The following is a 14,686-nucleotide window of genomic DNA, read 5'->3' as shown; positions in this document are numbered from 1 at the left end:
TCTCCCCAAATCACTATTCCCCCCCCCCCTTCTGGCCCCGGCATTTATTGGTCGCCTCAATTTTTTTCTGGGTGGTCGTGAACGCTATGCAATGCACCGCGCTTCGAGGACGCTCGGAAAGTCGTGCATAACCGCCCTGTGCCTTTCCTGACTTACTTTTTCTTTTTTTGTCGGCCGATAGTCTATTACGGGGCGCCCTATTTCGGTACACAAGGAAACGGGCCAGTGGCTGTGTTTTCTTTCTTTTTTTTTCGACAAAGCAGAAGTCGGTATGATGCAACACAATGGACGGAAGAAATAAAAAGGTTCCCAAAAAGATGGCACTGGTGTAATAGCATTACCTCGCTGTTTCTAAGAGTAGGTTGGGGCAGACCAAAGTGCGCCTGTTCGTAATAGATATTGTAAAACTGTGTGGGTGTTGGGGACGTGCGATGAAGATAGTTTTGTTCTTCTTCCGTTTCATTCGCTGCCCTCTATATACAATCAAGATGGTTTGACGTCGTACCGAAGAAAACCCGGTATCTTTCGAGGCTGCACTTTAGAAAGGGAGGAGATGCCTAGTCTAGACATACAGTGCTCCGCTGGTTTGTGTGTGATGCTTGCCGAAAAAAAAAAAAGGAGGGATTACTGCGACCTACGACATATCCTCTGACTACACTCTTAGCAAACGACCGCTTAAAACAACGGATATAAGGCGGAAAGTAGGTCAAATTTTCGACGCTTATAAATGGCTCTCTAAGCGGCCTACTTATACGACTCTTTCATGCGGCCCTTCTTTATACGGCCTCTGGCTAAGCGGCTCTTTCTTATGCGGCCTAAATTTATGCGGCTCTTCCCTATGCGCGGCCATCTCGTTGCCAGAAGGCCGTTTAAAAGTGACCGCTTAAAGTAACGCATACCGTCGATGTGGTTAAGCGGTATTTCAGGTCAAATCTGTCCGGCTTATATACGGCTCAATATGCGGTCGAAATATATGCGGTACTTTTCGCAAATTTTTAGAAAAAAAAAAGAAATTCTTCTACGTTGTAGTTGATCGTGCAGTGTTCCTCTTTCAGCCTTTCAACTCATGAATATGCATTTACACATCACAAGAACACTGCACAGAGAGTCAAAAACCATGTATCAACACACACACACACTCCACCACGGGGATTTGAACCCAGGCCAACCGCGTGACAAGCAGACACTGTAACCACTACGCCACCGCACCACACGATCTGGGTGGACTTCCGCGGCTTTATATATGCACTTCACGTTATCTTGGACGATTTTACGATCGGCTACAACGCTATAATTTTGCATATATGAGAGGCATCGTTCGCGTATAATGCGCGTGTATACGTGTGCACGACCTTAAGCGAACCCTCGCGGGCAGTCACAGTCAGTTTGTGTGTGGAATTATGTTTCTCGTCCGACGGCTTGCGCAACCCGCACGGAGACAGAGGTGAACAATGAACGATGCGTTTCCGAGTGCATTTCCATTTGCCGGCATCATACAGCAGCCGAACGTGCCCTGATGTGCAACCAGCCGCCAAAGAAAAGTTTTCTGCGATGTTTGACGCAGTACAGGCGGTGGAAGTCAGCTGATCTCATCTCTACTTGGCGAAGTACAGTCTCCCACGTCCTTCGCGAGCATCGCGCTGATGTCGGTGCGTTTATACGGACAGTATTATGTAGAGGTTCATCTCAGAGAATCGGATTAAAACACATAATCGCTTATTCGCGCAACTGATGGGTTTGGTGTAGTGCAGCGCGTACGAGGCGACGGACCAGCTTTCAGAACGGGCGCGCTCATTTCTCTCTCGAGTGTAGCATAGGCGATGAAGAAACGTTGTTGTTGAGTCGAAAGAACAACGAGCCTTCGCAGAAAAAGAATGCAGTCTCCCGAGCTCGAGGCTGACGGCGCGGACGAGCGATGCCGTGGGATTGTCATGCTGGGGAGGACGGCGGGTCTGAGGTTGTTCGTTCTCGTGGTTCGTTCGTTGTTGACAGTTGGAAGTGATGCTCCCCTTGGCTTCCACAAACGATGAAACGTATAGTGCATGACTGGCGCGGAAAGAGCACGCATGAAATCGCTTGCATCACCCGTTAGAACATATGTTTCCTGCCAAGCGTCGCATCAAAAATAGCAATGCTTGAAATCGAATGAAGTCACAATATGATCCAGCTTTCAAAGATAAAACCATGCTATTTCTTCAAAAGTCAGAAGTGGCCTGAAGGATTCAGAAGGATCATGTGAACAATTATACTGAATGATGCAAACATTAACTTGAAACATTCTAATATTTAATAGGTGCTGTTAAATCTAAATAATAACCCCAAATTAAATATGCACTTGTTTTGCACCTTGAAGCTTCATGAACGTTAAGCTCTATAACATGCCTCAGTTGACCACATATCAGCGCCGAACAGCGATCTGGTGGAGGCCCTGTGTTGGGAAACATAGCAGGTTGAAGGTTGTTTTCGTATTCCACCCATTGTCGACGAGTGAAAGTGATTCTTTCCTTGGCTACGAGATGTGATCGGAGCGACAAGGGCCAGTATTACTTCACTCCACGTCATCCAGTCGAGTATGCTTTGAGCTTAACAACGCTTTAACGTATAAACTAGCAGAATGCTAGAAGTGGCTGAACTCGGGCAGTAATCTTGACTTCTAGGAATAAATGTTCACCTGTCTTAAAAATGTGCAGTCAGTAGCATCCTGCTTGATTCGGATCATGGGACACGACATGCAAACGTAAAATACTAAATAGTAGATATAGAGGAACAATTCTTTTACTCAGTAGGTGTCATAATTGCAAATAACAGCTGCAAATAAAAAGCACGCTTTCACACTAATAGCACACCCATAAATGTTGAGCTTTACGTGTCCCAGTCAACCTCCCTCATGTTCAATACCCGGGGAGTAGCCAGAAATTTTTTTCAGGGTGGGGGGGGGGGGGAGTCATCCATGCTTTATGTATGTTTGTGCATGCGTTTGCATGTGTGTGTGTATATATACACACAAGCAAAATTGAAAATTTTCGGGGGGGGGGGGGTTGAACGCCCTCCAATGCCCCCCCCCCCCTGGCTACGCCCCTGTTCCATACCATGTAGCTTTACGTGCACCTTTATTTAAATATAAGCTGTCATGCAACATCCTTAGCTTTGGCTGGTACAGCAGCTAATACAAACTGTGCTTGAGAATCCAAGATTTATTGCCAGTACCAACACTAGCTATACACAATAACATTCTGTAGTAGTTCAAGCGCAAGTGTTGCAGCTTTTTTTTCAGAATTAGCAGCTCATATAGCGCACACATAAGCATACAGACATACACGTCTAAATGTGCAGCTATTATTCTTTTTTACGAAGAACTGCGTGAAATAAACTGGCACAAGGAGACGCACGGACAAGCGTCTTCCTTGTGCCAGTTTATTTCGCGCAGTTCTTTGTAGTCATGGATTACCAACTTGCCCAGCGATTACTTCTTCAATATTATCCTTTACGTGCAGCCCCCTTCCGTGGCAGTTACCACGGCACACCATCTGTCAGACATTGTGCCACATAAAGGGTATTTGCATATAGTACAAGATTTGTCCTTCACTAAATGTTGAGACCTGAAATGTATTTGTTATTTTTCTGGTACCATTTCAAAACATGACCTTTCCCTTGCAGTGTTGAGACATATATTTGCAATAAGTTAGTCAGGCATCGAGTCCAAATCCATCACTGTGCCAGCCTGGCACTTAATTATGTATGCATGGGTCCCTTATTTCCATTCTCTGCTTCAAGCCCTTCCCTTCACCCATTACTGTAGAACTGTGGCATTTAGGTGTTCCATCTGGCACCGCTAATTGTTGTTACATTTTGTGCCATTTCTTCGAGTACCCATGCCAGTATTTAGTGCACTAAGTGAATGAAGGAACATGTTATGCTGCTGCGCAGCTGCATACTGAGCAGAACAATGAAATGTAGAGCCATGAGAGAAAATATAGAGAATATTGTCACGCTACAACGCAAACACAAGACAGTGAGAAGTTCTACAAGAGTAGGAGGACAGCTTGTTGACACAAAAAAAAAATAGCAGGCACAAACATGTCTAGCAAGACTGAAACTTGGGCTAGTTGGTTGTCCTTCATGATGAACCAGCAGCACAACCACACACAGAGGAAAGGTACACGAAACACAGCACTGTGTTATGTGCCTTCTTTCCTATGTCCGTGTGTGGTTGCACTGCCGGTTCATCATGGACAAACATGATGTCTTCGGCAAAATCCCAAAGACCCACTAGACATTGATGTTCATTGATGTCCCCATTGTCTTTCTCACCTGCAGAGCACACGCATCACTACATATACAATAGGATGCATTGCAAGGGTTCTTCACCTATATGCTCTCTTGTTGGAGTAATAGGGCATTGTGTGAACAAAATAACGAAGGTAAAAATAAAATCACCCTAAAATACATGCCATATTCTTTATTGCTCAATTTTCAACCTCCACGTGTTCCACTTCAGCACCTGTGCACATAATGGCGCCCTAAAGGATCTCGGAAGTAGTTTCTCTGAAGTGGTTTTCAAAGCTGCTATTGGATTAGATTAAGCTAATTGAATCTCATGAACTTATCCTTTCAAAACAAATAAGGGGGCAGTCCACTTGTTATTTTCTAGCAAGCTACCTTAGCAATTTGGCTTTGAACGTGTGCACTTTCCTTGCAATTGTGTCCCAAACAATATTAACTACAAGACACATCATTCTACACTCTTAAAAGAAAAGGTAGTGCTACTTACTAACTTTGAGGTACTAAATTGCTGTCACAACATTCACTACCTAAGTAGTAACTGCAGGTAGTAAACGGCAAGGTAGTAAAGTTACTACCATGTCATTTACTACCTGCAGCTATTACATACCAAAGGTAGTAACAGAAAGTTAGTAAATTTACTACCATGACAGTTACTAGTTCCTGTTACTACTTATTGGAAGGTAGTAAGCTAAGCTAGTAACATTACTACCACGACGGTTATTACTTAGTTACTAAATGCAGGAAAATAGTATTTGTAAGTTAGCAAATTTCCACCGTGCATGTTAGCTATTTGCAGCAACTATTGATGAAAATTTGCTACATCATTTGATAACGTCAGTCAACTTCATGAACTAGAAAAATTGCATCTTACTTAACACAAGGAGCATGCATCAGCTAATCTCACAGAAAAAAAAATTAATGTATTTCAATAAAGAGACTAATGTCTTTAGACATCAGAATCATTAGACTGTCTTTTGCCACTCTAATGCGCTTTCTCATGCACACCTAATGAGGGTCTACAAGGAAGTGGCTGCTGTTAGTGTGTAGAATTCTGATGTATGAGTTTCAGCGTATTGCAGCCTTATGCCTGCAACAGCATGTTTGCTGCACACAGGTCAATAAATCTTTTTGTGGTTAACAATACGAAAGTGTGTAGGCTTTAGAGGATTGTAACAAAAATATCAGCAGAACATTTCCAGCAATGACTATATCAACAGCGTTCTTTACATGTAAGAGTATTTTGAAGCCAATAAGTAATCTTGTAGGCCTATGATGCAGGCATTTGGAAACAAGCTCTACATTGTCAATTTATTTAGTTTCAATGGGACAATAAATGGGACTAGTTGATTCAATTCCCATGAAAGTGCAGTTTTATAATCACAAACAAACCAATAAGATGATACGAGAAGTTTCCAGGAGTAAGTGCTTTTTTATTTAATTTCTCGACGCGGCACTGACGATAGGCTCTCCTGTGCTGCACTGTTGTGGTGGTACAGTTGCTGTATTTGAAACCTGCAAGAGAGAGTGTGAAAATGTAGTTTGGCATTGAAGCGAACAGCTTAGCGCAACACATCAACAGATGCTGCAATTTATGATTGATGACTTTCTGTTTCGAAATAGTGATATCATTTTTACCATTTTACTTGAATAATCCACGTGTATTCAATGCCCAACCCCATAGCCTTGGCTTAATGCTGCTTTGATCAAAAACATAAGAAAACAAACCGCTATACAGCACTTCTGAGGGCTGTGGTGTCATAGATAGGCCAGCTATCATATACAGGCCAATTAGCTCGGTCAGCTTCTTTGATGTAACGTTGCATAACAGCATCCTTTCGCTACTCAAATGGTACTCCATGCATGACTCCTGGATGACTCCAGGAATAGGCTATTCTGCCATGAGAAACGCCCTCATCCGATCATGCCCTCAGTGGACGGAAACAAGTTTTACGATTCAAGTGGAACGCTCGAGGAGCGCGGGGTTCCCTAGTGCTCTTTTGAGCTCCCTAGCTGAAAAGATGCTCGTCACTCTTAGAACGACCAGAAATAACAGGCCAAACAAGCACACTCGCTCTCCCTTGGCTGACGTTCCCTACATTCACGGTTTCTCTCATAGGTTGAAGAAGACTGCAGGCAGAGTAGGCATAAGAGTTTTATGCTCCATCCCAAACCATCTGGCCTCCCTATGCAGGCTAGTTAACAGGGATGAAACAGTATCCTTTTGCTGTGACAAGAAGCACAGAAATCATTTCATTGAATGCGTGAAGAACGTCATTTATGACATTCCATTATCATGCAGAAAATCATATGTAGGACAAACCGGACGATGCATAAATTACAAAATGCGTGAACATGCCAAATCTTTAAAAGCAACAACAGGCAGGAACCTGGCATTGTACATCATGCGGCTGCTCCCCATTGCTTGACAATGTGCAAGTTCTCATGAAATATCGGGAGTAATGTGCTCACAAAATTTATGAGGCGCACATAATTCACAAAAGGGGAGCAGCTTGCGTTAGCGCGCTATCACTAGCACTATTTGACGAAGAAATTAGCTGCCATGAGCCTCAATTGTGATCACTAAGCTTGTTGTCACATGTTTTGTTTTCTTGTTTTGTTTTCTGTTTTATTGTTAGTGGTTGCAGTTTTCTAGCCTTGCTGTCACTTGCTTAAAAACCTTTTTTTTTCAGACCCTGGTTCTTCGTTTTTGTTGATTTATGAATGTCAGACTTTTAGCGGTTTTAATCAGTTTGGTATTGACCACCATGTCATTGTTCTTTTTTGCCATTTTTTGCTTGTGTTTATGTTTTAATGAAATCGGCTTCTGCCGCATCTTGTAAACCCTATCCAAAAAAAAAAGCCGGGCGGCCGAGTCGCTTGATAGCATTTGTGCCATTTTTCGATTTTTGCTCGCCTGCCTACAGATTATCAGACTTTCCAATAAGGAAATCAGTTGATAGTCAGCTCTGTGCCCTGTATGTTCTTCGTCCCGTTGTCTGCGCTCTTTTGCCACAAAGAAGAATCCACATTCAAGTGCGTTGTTACTTGTTAAACATCTTGACAGGATAGCACAGCTACTCAAGAAAAGAGCACATAGCAGTGCTGAACTCATGACTAACTTTTCTAGAAATCACGCAGATACTTAAGATATCACCTGAACCCAAGTGTTTTCACAGAGATAACATCATATACAATGGTCGATTCCACGAAAGATAAAAAAAAAGGTGTATACTTGATGTTTCCGATTTTCCTGATAATTTTGTATGTTGTGCACATATGACTGCACAGCACGAAATCGCAATTTGTTTTCACATAAAAATTTTTTTCAACACAGGAAAATTCGACGAGCGTCGCCGGTTGACGACGACCATCTTACGAAGAGTGCGTTTTCGTAAATTCGCAACCATGCTGGCAGCTACTGAAGCTATACATTACAAATATCTTTCTATTTAGCATAAGTAGAAGTGAAGAAGAAATAGCTCTTACAATTTGATAGAATTCTGAGCAAATTATGCATTTTTAAAAATTCACGACAAACGCTGCGTTAGTGAAAATTAGTCAAATTTGAGACGCTATGGTTACTTCTGTGAACATCTTAGTTTGTTCATATTTGCTGTATGAATAGGCCTTTATATGAATAATGAACCTCTGCATTTGTATTTCTCTAATAATTTTCAAAGTAGTAAATTTTCATGTATTATTTGTATGGTCGCCCATTTGATGTCGTCACCGATCATCATGCACTATGCTGGCTGTCATCATTGAAGGATCCCTCGGGCCGTCTCGCCCGCTGGGCACTTTGCCTGCAAGACTACGACATCCGCGTGCTGTACCGCAACGGACGCCAGCATGCTGATGCCGACGCCCTCTCGCGCTCCCCCTTGCCTGACGCCAATGCCTCCTGCTCAGTATCTCACATTGCTGTTTCTTCCATCGACGTTCACACCATCACTACCGAGCAGCGCAAAGATAAATGGATCACCTCGCTGATAGACTTGCTCACTGATCCGTCGGCAACACCAACCACTCGCCCGTTGCGTCGTCAAGCCCACAATTTCGCCATTCGTGACAACCTACTGCACCGACGCAATTACAACGCCAACGGCCGCCAGTGGCTACTTGTGATACCCCGAAGTCTGCGTGATGAAATATGCGAGTCCTTCCACTCTGATCCGCAATGCGCGCACTCTGGGGTATCCAAAACTTACCACCGCATTCGACAACGATACTTCTGGCGAGGGATGTACCGTTACGTGCAGAAGTTCGTCCGCTCCTGCCTCGATTGCCAACACCGAAAACCTTCAACGCACGTGTCACCAGTCGGTCTACAACCATTACCTTGCCCTAACCATCCGTTTGGGCGCGTGGGCATCGATTTGTATGGACCACTTCCTCTGACCTCGGCTGGTAACCGTTGGGCCATCATCGCCGTTGACCATCTAACGCGATCTGCCGAAACCGCTGCCCTCACAGCGGCTACAGCGTGCGATGTTGCCTCCTTCCTGCTACACCGATTCATGCTGCGTCACGGTCCACCCTAGAAGCTTCTCAGCGATCGAGGCCGTGTCTTCTTGTCGGAAGTCGTCGAAGCCATTCTCAAAGAGTGCCATGCTGTTCACCGCAAAACTACTGCTTACAACCCGCAGACGAATGGCCTAACCGAACACTTTAACCACACGCTCGGCGACATGCTCTCAATGTATGTCGCCGCCGATCACACAAATTGGGATGCCATTCTGCCCTTCGTCACCTACGCCTATAATACCGCCCCTCAGAACACTACTGGTTTTTCACCCTTCTTCCTGTTGTACGGAAGGCACCCGTCGCACACCATTGACACGATACTACCCTACAAGCCGGATCCATCTGAGTGTGCGCCTATTTCTGACACAGCCAGGCTTGCTGAAGAGTGTCGCAAGCTTGCAAAGACCTTTACAACGCACGAACAAGAGTGGCAGAAGAGCCTTCACGGTGGCACCACCACTTCTGAGTCCACGTTAGTCGCCGGAGCGCTCGTATGGCTCTCGGTCCCTACCACTGCAACTGGCCTCTCTTCAAAACTACTGCCGAAATACGAAGGCCTCTACCGGGTCATCGAGCGCACATCACCGGTCAACTACCTGATCGAACCCATCGAACCAGCTTTGGACATGCGCCGTCGAGGGCGCGACATAGTCAACGTGGAGCGCCTCAAGGCCTACTAACCCACTAATAGTGACAAGCTGTTAGGTCGCCGAACGGCTCCCTTTTAACCATTACGTTTATTGCAGAGAGTAGTGAAGACAGGACAAGAAGGGACACAGATAGGCGCTAGCTTTTAAGTGTTTTTTGGACTCAGATCACACATATTTATAATTTAAAAAGAAAAACTTCAACATGCGCAGGCACAGCTGCGTCCAGGAAAAATAGTTATTTCTTTGACAAGTAGTGTAATGACACACTAATGCAATCTCGGCCAAGATTATGAATACTTGCTGACTCAATAATCAATGTAGTATAGTTTCTTTACTGTTTGGCAAACAGGCAATCGCTGCGTTTCTTTACATTGTTGCAATGTTCCCTGAATCTTTCCTTGAGATGTTGCCCCATTTGCCCTCTATAATGCTTACCCCGTGATAGGAGTATCTGATAAACGGTACCTTATATGCAGGGCACGTAACGTGTCCTGTGATTCTTATTGCAGCCAAGCCTCTCCTCTGAGTATCTGGTTGCTGCTTTTCCATAGTTTAACATGCTTATTTGAGGCCATGAACATTATGCTGATGATTCCGAGCACCAACCGTTTTTATATTGTTGAATATTCCGTGCAGATATGGCATCGTGGCAAACATTTTTCGGCCATCAAGATTTGGCTTTTTTTTTTTTGGCTTGGCAACTGGAAGGTGGTTTTCTGGGTAGGGCATATGCAACGATACAGCAAGGTGAACAGGATATCCTGCTTGTGTCAGGGGAGTTCTTTGGAAATTAAGGCTTGTCCACAAGTAATAGGAACAGAAATTTTACTGCGTTAGCGAGCCACAGTGGCATAGGCAGAAATTCATTTCGGGGAAGAGGGCAAGTGGGGGCATGGGCCCGGTCTGCTACCCCCTCGCTACGCCACTGCCCGAGCAGTGTCAGACAATGCACCTTTCTACCATTATTGAGTGGGAGAAACTAAGAGGCAGCAATGGCTTGTTTCCCATCAGTTCGTATAACTAGCTCATGCGCTTTTTATGCAAATGAAATTGTACATTCAGGAACCTGATATGGTACAATCCTTGCCCGGATGCTCGTGGGTAAGCACCAGTGGGTGTTAGTAATCATGTGCCAGTGTTAATATGTTAGTGGCTTCAGATTCGAAAGAACCTTTGTGGTATTTAATAAAGAAAGACGCAGTCATCCTCATATCTAAAACATTTAAAAACTTATGTGCTTGCATATTGTACTAAATAATCATGTTCCTATTTCTTGTGGACGAGGCTTGATTTCAAGAACTCGCTGGATGCAAGCAGGATATCCTGCTCCCCTTGCTGTATTGGCTGCAGAAGCCCTACTAAACAAACACCTTCCAGCTGCCAGGCCAAAGAAATGGCTAATCGTGATGGCCAAAATATGTTTGCCACTATGTCATACCTGCACGGGATATCCGACAATATAAGAACGGTTGGTGCTCGGGCAATCATCAGCATAGTGTTCACGGCCTCAAATAAGCGTGCTAAACTATGAAAAGGTTGCAACCCAGACACTCACTTGGCTGCAATAGGAATCACAGGACACATTATGTGCTCTGTAAGGAAGGCATCGTTTATCAGATGATGGGATAAGCATTATGTGGGGCAAATGGGGCAGTGTATCAAAGAAAGGCTCAGGGAAGACTGAAGCATAAAGAAAGGCAGTGATGACTGGTTAGCTGAACACTGGAGCATGTGTGGTTGCTTCCCACTTTTTGATGAGAGTTTCATCGTGCGTATGCACAGCAACGAAACTACTACATTAAAATTGAGTCAGCAACTATTAATAATCTTGGCTGAGATTGCATTAGTGTGCCTTCACTATCTTTAACAAAGAAATAATTATTTTTCTTCGATGGAGCTGTGCCTGCGCACGCCCAATTTTTTTTTTCATGGCAGCTGTACCACAGTTTCATGGCAGCACAAACAACACAGATGTTCGATGGAAGATGGAGGAGGCTTGAAGAGACGAAAAAAATCTTCAAACGGTATGTCACTGCAGCCAACTCTTGTACGAGTAGACTTGCCTTCATCAAGATGGCAACATCAAGAATTAACAGTTGCTCCCTTTATGAAGACAACTCCAAGTTTCAAATCGTTGGCTCTAGCGACATCCCATGTTCAAAGATTACAAGCTCACAATACAAACTATTCGACGTTCCATGTTCAAGGAATGCAAACTAAATAATATGCATTGCACTGAAGGTGCAGAAGGTACGTTTCTCACTCCTAAGCTAAAGGCCAGTATATGCTGTATATCAATAGACCCTTATGCAAAATTGCTGCCATCTGTTGGAGGTTGACGAAGCTAACGATTCGGCGCCATGTTGGAGGCTTGTGCCCGAATTCTATTGCTGTCGCCGCTATCACTTCTTGCTTGTATCCGCTTTGGTAGTCGGCAATCAGGGCATAAAAATGCCAGGCGGGCCTGTACACGTTACCGGCATTTCCTAGTTTTTACGTTGACGGTTATTACATGTAAAGAACCGCCTCACAGCGAGAAGAAGGTACAAGTTTGACACTGCGAGTCACGTGCAGGCCTGTCGTCGTCGATAATGAAGCTCTGCGCTAGGTTACAAATTGGCCTGTCGTTTTCAGTGTAGCGAATAAAGCGTTGTTAGCTATCTGAATATCATGCTTGTATAATGTAGGATGGTTGGAGAGGCTTTATTTAGCGCGGCTATGCGCAGCGATGACGGTAAGAAAGTGCATTGACCCAATTGAAAGATATTTCATGAGGGACAGCCTATGTCGGCCGACGTAGTGTCCATCTATTTTAAATAAAACGTTGTTCCTCTTTTTATCTTTGAAATAATATTATTTCGCTGTTGTAGTCATCCGACCTATGTTATGTACAGAATTACCGTGCGATTAAAATGCAGAAAATTGCGGGATCTCATGCACGTGGAAAGTGAACATGAAAAGTGTAGTGGTCTCCTAGAAGTAGATGCCGATCAGCTGGTATTTTATTGAATATCCTTCCTATAGGTGATCCTATATAACAGGAAACGCCAAGAATATTCGTGTTCACATTGTCGCTTTAGGGGCCTACTGGTGCTTTACAATTTAAACCCGTTGCGGCAAGGCAGTTTTGCTTCGCCGACTGAAACCGCCTCAGCGCGTAACCAGCGGTAGCGCACCCACGGTAGAATGTAGCACATTTCCCGGAACAGCATTTTATTTAGTTTCATAAGAAAAGTACCACGCACTTGAAACACCTGTTAACATTTCATAGCAAACTGGAGTGTACAGAGGATTTTTCCGAAGGGGGGATCAGCTTTTGGGAGAACCTGATTTGCTTTCCTGGGGTATAAGTTAAACAAAAAAAGTAAGGGGTGGGGGCGGTCAGGACATCCGGGCAACACCGTCTGAACCTGGCAGTGATACCACATGAAATGCTTGAAAAATACGCATAGTGAAGAAATACGCACGCAAAGCAATCCCACCAGACGCTACCTTGTTAAACTCCACCATCGAAAACAAACTACAAACAACACGCTCCAGCACAATCGGTCCGTCCGCTGCAAATCAATGACGCGCACGAGCTATCTGTCTAACATGTAATTGTTATCGCAATTTAATAAACAAGCTATATCAACAGCAGCGCAGGCATGCGCGAGTAGCCGCGATGCAGCTTTGAAGCTCGTACACGAAGTGGTTTGTGCCTGCAGCAAGCACACGGTGCGAAAACTTTCTTGTTCTGGCATGACATGAAAGAGTGTTCTCTGATGAGTGCCGATGCTGTCACATACCACATATATTAACCGGCGAACGGAAACACGGCGTTAGTCGTAAGCAGTAACCGAAGCAACGGAACGATCTGCTGATTCTCGCCGGCCACGAGGAAATGTATAACATGGAGGCTTGGTTCCTGCAAACCTTCTTCAGCATCCCAATTTCCTCAATCTCAGCAACACAGCACTCGAAAATATGTTGGCATTTTCGTTCTTATCAGCCGCCACACGTTGATATGTACGCTCCTTGTCTACATGCGGAGCGCGCTTAGCCTTCAACATGGCGGAAATGCACACAGCGGCCGCTAGATGGCAGCAGATTTTGCATAAGGGTCTATAGGTGCTATGTGTCCAAACTGTCGCAATCTAGTGATGAAAAGAAATGCCTACCACTCATTATGGCTTGCCCGGGCTTGCAGGAAGTATGCTCCTATCTTGTACTGCAATCTGTCCTCTGTGTCGGTGCCATGAACAGCTCTCATCGCTGATACATGCATAATAGATACCACAAGGAAATGTTGATTTCACTCAAGACAAACCCAACCACACACAGATAGTGAGTACCAAACATGTCCTCAGGCAAGTCTATATTCATATATTAAAGAGATCGATCCTTGAATGAAGGGATCAGGGTGCAATAAGAACAGGTATTAGTGGACCAGCCACTTGCAGAGCTATTGAAAGAGTGCCATTGCGTGTTCAACATTCACACATGTACACAGTAAGCAATCAGTCATGGGCACGTTACCAGTAAAATGTAACAGTGTTACAGTTACCTAAGCCAAAAAAGTGGGATAGGTTTCAAACAGGAGAAAGTGCCTCAGACAGGCTGGCCGACGTTTCCATAGGGGGACCTATCTTTATCCAAGGCACCTTGTCATCCTTGGCGTGTTAGTTTTAAAGGGTTAGTGTTGACGTCATGTCTAGCGGTGGTGCTTGTCGCTGTTGGTAATTGCTGCCTGGAAAGAGAAAACTAGAGAGAGGAGTGTAGCCCTTGCCACATCATTTCAAGAAAGTTTGCAACGGCGCTCAGGCCTCTCATCTCAGAAGTAAGGGGAGCTGCAAAGAAGGAAAAAAAAAGCAAGAAAAAGGAGAGAAAAAAAGAAAAAAAATGGAAAAGGGGGGGGGGTCTACTGAGCGGAGCCGTCAAAGGCAAAAAAAGAAGAGTGGAGTATGAAAGCCACTTGGAAAGGCTGCAGAAGGGCGGCACATCTAGCCCTCACAAAGGGCTGCAGAAGATGGTGGGTAAGGCAACTACAGGCGGGGAAGCGGGCGGCGTACTTTTAAAAGCCCTCATGTGGATTTAAGTGATATTGAGAGGGGTGTCTGAAAAACACGTGCTTGATGGGTGAAGTCATTGGCTCTGTTAAAGTAACTGTTACAGTTACAGTTACGAGTTTCCAAAGTAACCTGTTACAGTTACACTTACTGTGACAAGTAACGTCGTTACTTTGTTGC

Source organism: Rhipicephalus sanguineus, chromosome 1, assembly GCF_013339695.2.
Source record: "Rhipicephalus sanguineus isolate Rsan-2018 chromosome 1, BIME_Rsan_1.4, whole genome shotgun sequence".
Classification (NCBI taxonomy): domain Eukaryota; kingdom Metazoa; phylum Arthropoda; class Arachnida; order Ixodida; family Ixodidae; genus Rhipicephalus; species Rhipicephalus sanguineus.
Note: the sequence above shows the minus strand (reverse complement) of the source record.